At 38.9% G+C, this 9389-nt stretch overlaps 1 non-coding gene across 1 annotated transcript; it reads left to right on the plus strand.

Annotated features, from left to right (window-relative positions):
* The first annotated feature begins 1675 nt into the window (after positions 1 to 1675).
* On the plus strand, positions 1676 to 1808 carry LOC126007847 (small nucleolar RNA SNORA51). The gene has a single exon (XR_007495326.1). It is a non-coding gene; the product is annotated as a small nucleolar RNA SNORA51 (small nucleolar RNA).
* Positions 1809 to 9389: the final 7581 nt, after the last annotated feature.

Below are 9389 nucleotides of genomic sequence, written 5' to 3' on the forward strand. Positions count from 1 at the left end.
ATAGGCTTTCTTTGTTCCATTTCATATTCTTGCCTCTTTTATCAAATATTAGTTGGCTATATATCTGGGGGTTTATGTCTGGGAATTCTGTTCTAATCCACTGGTCTGAGGTCCTGTCTCTGTTCCAGTACCATGCTGTTTTTATTACTATGGCTTTATAGTACAGTTTCAAGTTAGGTAAGGAGATACCTCCCAACTTCTCATTTTTCAGAATGAGTCCTTCAAAACCAAACGAAGCCATAAAAAAATGGGGAGACGAAATGAATAGACATTTCTCTGAGGAAGAGAGAAGGATGGCCAACAAACACATGAAAACATGCTCACCTTCACTCATCATCAGGGAGATCCAAATCAAGACAACAATGAGATACCACCTCACACCAGTGAGGTTGGCTCACATCAAAAATAATGGGAACAACCTTTGTTGGAGAGGATGTGGTATGAAAGGAACTCTCATTCATTGCTGGTGGGAATGCCCCTTGGTCCAACATCTATGGAGAAAAGTCTGGAGAGTGCTCAAAGAACTCAGAATTGAGCTGCCATTTGACCCAGCAATTGCTCTCCTAGGCATATATCCCCAAGATGGAAGGACATTCATTCCAAAATACATATGCACCCCACTATTTATTGCAGCACTCAGTATAATAGCCAAATCTTGGAACCAACCTCGATGTCCAACAACAGATGAATGGATCATTAAGATGTGGTACATATATACAATGGAATATTACATGGCAGTTAGAAATGATACAATCACAGACTTTGCAGCAACGTGGATGGACCTAGATCATGTTATGTTAAACGAAGTAAGTCAGAAGACAAAAGAAAAACACAGAATGGTAGCACTATTCTGAAACACCTAGAATACATAAAAAACAAAAAAAGGACATTGAAGAAGCATAACTGCTAGAACCACAAAGAAAGACTCCATAAACTCCATTCCCTGATCTGCACAGCCACCAAGATCTCTAGAAACAGGTCTGATTTTACCATCCAAGATAAAGTAGAAGTCTTCCACATACCACGAAAGCAGCAAGAGGAGAATAAATGATCTATTTTTTTGACGTCTTTATTTTGGTGTGGAGATTATGGTTGATGTCTCCAATATTATTTTATTTTATTTTGTTTTGTCTTTTTTTTTCTTTTTTGCACTTGAGTATGATTTGATTTCAGAACCGAGATTATTGTGTGGTGCCTGTCTTTATTGTTGTGGTGCTTATCGGTTATTTAATTCGATATTTTTTTTTGTGTGTGTGTGTGTATTGTTGTGGTATTTTAATTATTTTTTTCACATCCTCTCTCAAACTGAGGTTGGAAGCCTCTAGACAGGACTCTGCCTATTTTCAGTATATTTGATTTTTGATTGAGAAGAGGACATATTAGGTGATGGGTATTCCCCTGATTTAATGTGAATATGTACCCAAAATACTACAGTGAAAGATATGTAAGCCATTATGGAAAAAAAATTGTGTTTTTAATTAGAAACTTTCTTTGACTTACATGTATTATTATTATATTAATTATATTATATGTTATGTTATGTCACTATATTATGTTATATTAGTTTACCTTATTAGGTTAATCAATTTTGTCCTTTAAATGAATTCTTACTTAAAAAAAAAAAAAAAACTTTAGTTTGCCCTGAAGAAAAAAAAATAAATAAAAGATAAAATAAGGCCTCCCAATTCTTACCACAGGCTGTGTTCTTTACACTGGCTGTATAGAAAGAGGAGGTACAGTAAAGGCACCCCATATACACCTCAACACAGGCCCCTTGCCGGGTATGTATTGTGAATTGGGGGACAAAAAAAAAAAAAAAAAAACCTTCTACTTTAACTGATGTAACTGATATAAAATGGTCATTTCAGGTATCCAACATGATGGTTAGATATTTGTTTTATATATTACAAAATGGCTGCCACATTGTTTAGATAAGAGCCAACATCCCACATAAAATATTTTCTTTCTTGTGATATAGTTTTCCTCTTAGCAACTTATAACTATGCAATATGGGAACTACTAGCTCTAACCATTATGCTGATGTCATGTGCTTATGACTTACTTATTTTCTAACTGAACATTAATTCTTCTCAACCTTTCATTCTTATCCATCTGCCACTGCCTCTGGTGACTGTCAGTCTCTTCTCTGAGTCTGTGAGCTTCTTTTTGTTTTGGTTTGTCTCGATACCACATAAAAGTGGTATGTGACTTTCCCTGCCTTATTTCAGTAAGTAGAATACTCTCAAGGTCCATCCATATTGAGCCAGTGGGTATCATTTCTTTTGTTTTATGTCTGAATTCCATGTCACTGTGCACATTCATCCCATCTTCATTTGTGGATGGACATTTTTGCTGTTTTTATACTTTGCTCTTGTAGCAAATGTTATAGCAAACTTGGAGGGTGCAGATATCTTTACCTGCTCATGCTTTTATTTTCTTTGGATCAATACCCAGAGTGAATTCCTGCTTCATATTTTTCATTATTTTGAGGCACCTTTGTAGTTTTCCAGTGTGGCTATATTCATTTCTATCCCCACTGACAGTATACTTTACTCGCACCAAAAATTATTATTTATTTTTGGTTCTTGGTTGTACTCAGGGCTTACCCCTGAACTGGAAGAATTGTATGGGGTGCTGGGGAATCAAACCCAGGTCCTCCATATACAAGGCAAACACACTGCCTGCTATAATACCTCTTCAGTCACAGCATTTATCTTGTAGTATCTTTTGAGGGTTTGCATTTGAGTTTCTCTGATAACTGATATAGATTTGTTGCCTTTGGCAACAATGGCAGTGCTTTTGAACTGGTTTGGTGTTTAGGGTTACCATATTTTCCGGCGTATAAGACGACCCCCTAATTTTGCAGTTAAAACATAGGTTTAGGCCTATATTCGCTGTATCAGACAGAACGTTCCTGTGCTGCATGTGTTCCTGTGCTCATGTACCACAGTGAGCCAATCACAACAAGCAAAGGTTCAAAGGCTATACTGTAATAGACTTCCTCTCTGACTCTGGCCAACCTGAGCAGGCTTTTTACAGTGTAAATTCAGGTCCAGAACATTGTCTAATTTGCCGGCATGGATTGGCTGAGTTAAAGAGGCTGTCCAAGCAGCCTTGCAGTGATTGGTGCAGGATCAAGTTGGAAAATTTGTTTTGTGGCAATATTCAGACAATTTTCGTTTAGCGGCATATTGAAACATTTTTCGGGATATACTCGGCGTATAAGACAACCCCCAATTTTCGGTTGACTTTTTTTTGTTTCAAAAGTCGTCTTATACGCCGGAAAATACGGTACTCAGGGTAGTGTTCCGGGTACTTTATGGTACCAAGGATTGAATGTGAGGCTGCCTTGTGTATTGCTTCCTTTCCAGCTCTGTGAGCTATCTCACTGACCCCACTGTTTTTTTCATGTATCTGTTGGCCACATGTTTTTACTCCTTGGAAAAAGATCTATTCAACTCCTTTGTCCATTTTTAAATCGAAATATTTGGCTTTTGCTATTGAGTTATATGGGTCTGTTATATATTTTGGATATTAACTTGATATGCTATTTGCAAACACTTTCATTTGCAATGTTGCTTTTATATGTACTGCTAATTGAAGGAACACTCAGTCTGTTTTAAATCTCTGCTATTCAATTTTTTCTCTGCTAATATGTGATCTTAATTTGAACCAGTGTGAACTCTTTTTTTCCAGAAAAGGCAAGAGAAAAACAGTATTTGTTAGAGTAGAAATGTAATTTGATTATTTCTCTCAACTTTTATAAACACTAAGCATGAATTTGATACAAAAGTATATGTTGTCTTCTGGCATTGATATTTGTCAGTAGGATGATGAAATATTTCTCTGTATTAAGGTAGCTCTGTTCACATAAAATAAGAGAGACATTAAAATAAATCTGTTCTCAGTTCTGCCACTTTTAGGAAAATCCAAATTGAGGGTCTTCGCTTTTCTATTAACGCCTTGTTTTGCATTCCTTTTTATTGCACCATATTCTCAAAGCATCGTTTTCAGGCTCTCATAAGATGGCTTGTGTTAGAGCACCAAATCTATTTTGTTCACATCCAGAATGTCAAAACACACCCTTCGCTGTTATTTTATACCATTTTTCTGCATAGGCTTTCTTTAGAAATTGGAAAAAGATACAATTGAGATTTTGTCATAGGAAACTCTACAGTCAATCAATGGCACAACAGAATTATTAAAAAAAAAAAAAAAAGACTGCCTGTGGATTCCAAAAGGAAGGGGGTCTTGATTGAAAGCTGTTACAATGTTTTTTTTGTTTTTGTTTGGGTTTTTTTTGGGGGGGGGGCCACACCCAGCGGTGCTCAGGGGTTACTCCTGGCTGTCTGCTCAGAAATAGCTCCTGGCAGGCATGGGGGATCATATGGGACACCGGGATTCGAACCAACCACCTTAGGTCCTGGATAGGCTGCTTGCAAGGCAAACACCACTGTGCTATCTCTCTGGGCCCTGTTACAATGTTTTTGCATGAGAACTTTCCATATCGTTTATGGCTCTGATTGTAGATTTCTACTAAGCCTGCCTCTGAGTTTCTATTGGCCCTAAAGAGCAGTTTCTACACCACACACTCAGAACAACCTGGTGCTCTAGTTTAGAGCACTCAATGAATTTTATTCCCTAGGTAAGTGTGGAGGAAATTTGCCTGCACCTTCCCTGAGTCATCAAAAAGAGGCTGACTCATAGGAGGCTGGAAGCCTTTGCATGCCCGGAGTCTAACATGGCTTCCGCATAGCACAATGCTATTTGGCCATTCCCAGCATACACCTCTGTTGTCAGAATTCAACTGCACTCTCAATAGGTCCTGTTAAAAGCAATGCTCACCCCAAGTCATGTCATTTAAAGCTTCATTTACGACCATTCTCCAGAGTCTGTCCCAGTTCAATTGACATTTAGTTTGCTCCTGAGAACACCAGCAACATTGAACTGCCACTAAACAGAAACAAGGCGATTTCTATTGTGAAAGAACAAATAACCTCATGGAAAATTGCATTTGCATGCTTGGTGATAATAATTAGCAAATGCGCACTAGAAATTGTTAAAAGCCCAATTGTGTGGTGTGGTGAGAGAATATTTTAAAAAATATAATAGGTTTGACATCTCAATTGCCTTTGACTAATACAAACTCAGCATCCTGAACACTGTAAAGAAGAAGAAAATAATTGTTTCATTGTCTCATTTTGCAGAAATACACTTTCTTTGTCAACTTGCTCTTTTAACTAATAAGAGAAGCCATCAAGAGCAACATATCTGTCTTCCTTTGAAATTTCAGAAAAGCTGGTGTCTGAAACTACACCTTCTGAACTTTTCCAAATATGTTTTGTGGACCAGCTTTATTCTGCTGAAAGATGATAGAGTTGTATTGCAATTAATTTCAATAATTAGAGAAATCTGGGGAGATAGCTCAAATGTTAACATGTAAGAGTTGAACATCCTGAGCTCAATCCTGGCAGAGTATTCCTCCCCAAACAGTGCCAGGTGTGACCCCATTAAAAATATAGTAAATTGGGCCCAGAGAGATAGCATGGAGGTAAGGCGTTTGCCTTTTATGCAGAAGGTCATTGATTCGAATCCCGACATCCCATATGGTCCCCCGAGCCTGCCAGGAGCAATTTCTGAGCATAGAGCCAGGCAGGAGTAAACCCTGAGCGCTGCTGGGTGTGACCCAAAAACTAATATATAAATTATATATAATTTATATAAATTATACCCTGAACATTGTCATAATGACTTGGCTCAGGCCTCAGAAGAACGGGCATTGCCCATACACCCCTGAACCATGGATACCATCTACAGAAACAACCACAATTATCTATAACATCACCAGGAAGCAAACCTCTACCAGGGAAGATCCTATCGCTGCCCTGGAATTGACTTACTACAAAATAGGGTTCTCTTAACAATAACCTGCTTGCAAGGCAGGGCTCTCCATATTGCCCTCTAATGGTGAGGTGAAACTAGAGGACACTCCAGATCATCCTGACTTCGATGAAGGAGATGCACCCAAACCAGAATCTTTAACTACAGAAACCGGACACCAACAGCAGCGAATGTGCTGAGGGGGGATGGGGGGGGGGGGGACGGACTTTACCCGGACCGAGTCAGGGGTTGAACAACCTAGTATGCCTGGAGCCCAGAGTTGGTCTTATGCCAGAAAACTTCAGGGGTAAGGTCTCCTTGTATTTAGGCCAAGGCTTTTCATTTTCATTTCCCACTTATTTTGCTGGGCCTATGCAAACAACAATTGCCACTCTCACACCGTTTTTACTGTATTTTTTTTTAACTCTTATCCTTTAAAAAAAAGAAAAGAAGAGCTTACTAAACTTTCTGTTACTGCTTAAATGAGTTCATTGGTGATTCAATAATTTTCAAAAATATACTTGCTACTGAACTTTTTCTTCTTTTCTTTTTCATCCATCTCTTTAGTTTTTCTTTCAATTTTCTAATTTTGTAATCATGTTGCTTTTGGTCTTTCTGAAACAAATGTATTATGATCAGTTATGCAACTATGTGATGTATTTTCTTTAAATAAATTAAAAAAATAACCCGGACCGAGTCAGGGGTTGAACAACCTAGTATGCCTGGAGCCCAGAGTTGGTCTTATGCCAGAAAACTTCAGGGGTAAGGTCTCCTTGTATTTAGGCCAAGGCTTTTCATTTTCATTTCCCACTTATTTTGCTGGGCCTATGCAAACAACAATTGCCACTCTCACACCGTTTTTACTGTATTTTTTTTTAACTCTTATCCTTTAAAAAAAAGAAAAGAAGAGCTTACTAAACTTTCTGTTACTGCTTAAATGAGTTCATTGGTGATTCAATAATTTTCAAAAATATACTTGCTACTGAACTTTTTCTTCTTTTCTTTTTCATCCATCTCTTTAGTTTTTCTTTCAATTTTCTAATTTTGTAATCATGTTGCTTTTGGTCTTTCTGAAACAAATGTATTATGATCAGTTATGCAACTATGTGATGTATTTTCTTTAAATAAATTAAAAAAATATATAGTAAAATCATGGTTCCATTGTTCTTCTGTTTAAAAATCCTAGACTTGGTGGCTGGAGCAACAGCACAGTGGTAGAGTGTTTGTCTTGCACACAGCTGACCCAGGATGAACCTGGGTTCAATACCCAGCATCCCGTATGGTCCCTCAAACCAGGAGTAATTTCTGAGCATAGCCAGGAGTAACCTCTGAGAGTCACCGGGTGTGGCCCCAAAACAAAACAAAAAATCCTAGAATTGCATTGTCAAGGCAACAAATATAATGGACAAGAATAACATTCAAAATATTTTTTAAGTAAAAAGAAGGTTTTAGGGGCCAGAGAGATAGCATGGAGGTAGGGTATTTGCCTTGCATGCAGAAGGACAGTGGTTCGAATGTTGGCATCCTATATGGTACTCTAGCCTGCCAGGAGCAATTTCTGAGCATAGAGCCAGGAGTAAGCCCTGAGTGCAGCCAGGTGTGACCTAAAAAAAAAAAAATTGGGGGGGGGGGGGCCGGAGAGATAGCATAGCGGTAGGGCATTTGTCTTGCATGCTAAAGGATGGTAGTTTGAATCCTGACATCCCACATGGTCCCCCGAGCCTGCTGGAAGCAATTTCTGAGCATAGAGCCAGGAGCACTACTGGGTTTGACCCAAAAACCAAAAAGATAAAAAAAAAAATAAAAGGTTTATTTGGAAGTACTGAGGAAGGGGAGGAGAAGATAAGAGAAAGTAAAGAGTAAGACACTCAAAAGAGAGCACAAGATGGAGAGAACCCCAGTCCAAAACTTAATATGAAAGTAGGAAATTCCACATCTCAAGAGGGGGATATGGATCACATGTGATCTGGTATCCTTGTACCCAGGCAACACGTGTCCCAGCTTTCAAAATCTTAATGCTGATCATCTCAGTGATTTGGGCCTGTCAGATGGCCCACTTACTAATCAAGAATACCTTCTAACTCCAGGATTTACCTGAATGAATATTCTCAGGCCTGCCTGCACTTTAGAATGATTCCAAAATGGGGGGAAAAAAACCACTTTGAGTACATTGAGAGTCAGGCTTGAGTCATTCTAATTAAAGTATGATTTCTCATGAAAGAGTCCTAAGTACTGTGTATGAGTGTAATGAGTGTCTGTGTATATGGAGTGTGCTATTTTTTAGTTACCCCAAATGATTCAAATGTGCAGCTAGGTTAAGATTCATTAATGTGGGCCCGGAGAGATAGCACAGCGGTATTTGCCTTGCAAGCAGCCGATCCAGGACCAAAGGTGGTTGGTTCGAATCCCGGTGTCCCATAGGGTCCCCCGTGCCTGCTAGGAGCTATACAGCCAGGAGTATCCCCTGAGCACCGCCAGGTGTGGCCCAAAAACCAAAAAAAAAAAAAAAAAAAAAAAAGATTCATTAATGTACATGATCATTTCATTCTTGAGAAAAGAGAGGAAATAATGAAGAGGATTAACAATAGTGTCTAATTCTGGCCAACTCAGAGGCCCTGGATAGAAAATCAGAAGTGACAGGAATCCTGAAAAAGGGCCACCTGGCCATCAGAAAATTCCAGAGAAATGTGGTCACTGTCAGGCACATACTTGGCTAGTTTGAGTTTTAAAATATCTCAGGAAATTTGAAAAGCCTGACTTTGACACCTGACCCCTCACAACTGCCACGAGCCACCAATCCAAAAAAGAAGCAGAAGAGATTGCTCAAAATAAAATTCTTATGTTGCAAATGATCCAGAGCCAAGGGAACTGGAGGAAGGAGAAGAGAAGGAAGAAGGTAGTCAAAAAGATTTAGTGCCTTCATGCAGGAAGCTGTCTACAGAGATTAGATATACATATTTTAATGGTATATATAAAATGTAAAAGATGATGTAGAAAAAAGAAGTGCGGATACAAGAAAATCTGTCAAGAATATGTGAGAAAAAAATGAGGAAGACTGAATTCAGTAGGAGCATTCTAGAGGAAGAGAGAGCTGCTGTCTGAACCCAAAGCTGGGAAGACAAGGATGCTCAGAGGGTGTGATATGGTGTTGAAGGAGTTATGACGACAAGAGGGACACAACTCAAGCTGAAGCAATAGAACAGTGTGTAGGGCTTTTGCCTTGCACACAGCCAACCTGAGTTTAATTCCTTGCATCCTAAATGGTTCCTCAAAGTGCAGAATCAGGAGTAACTCTTGAACACCACTAAATGTACTTCCCCGACCCCCAAAAAGCAGCACAACTTCAGATTCTTTTTGTTTTCCCCACACCCAGTGATGTTCCACACATACCCCTATTTCTGCATTTAAGGATCACTTTAGGTAGGGCTCAGAGAACCATATTGGATGCCAGGGATTGAACCCCAAGTTGGCTGCATGCAAGGCAAGTGCCCTATTTACTATACTTTCTC

This window comes from Suncus etruscus, chromosome 4 (genome assembly GCF_024139225.1).
Source record: "Suncus etruscus isolate mSunEtr1 chromosome 4, mSunEtr1.pri.cur, whole genome shotgun sequence".
Lineage (NCBI taxonomy): Eukaryota > Metazoa > Chordata > Mammalia > Eulipotyphla > Soricidae > Suncus > Suncus etruscus.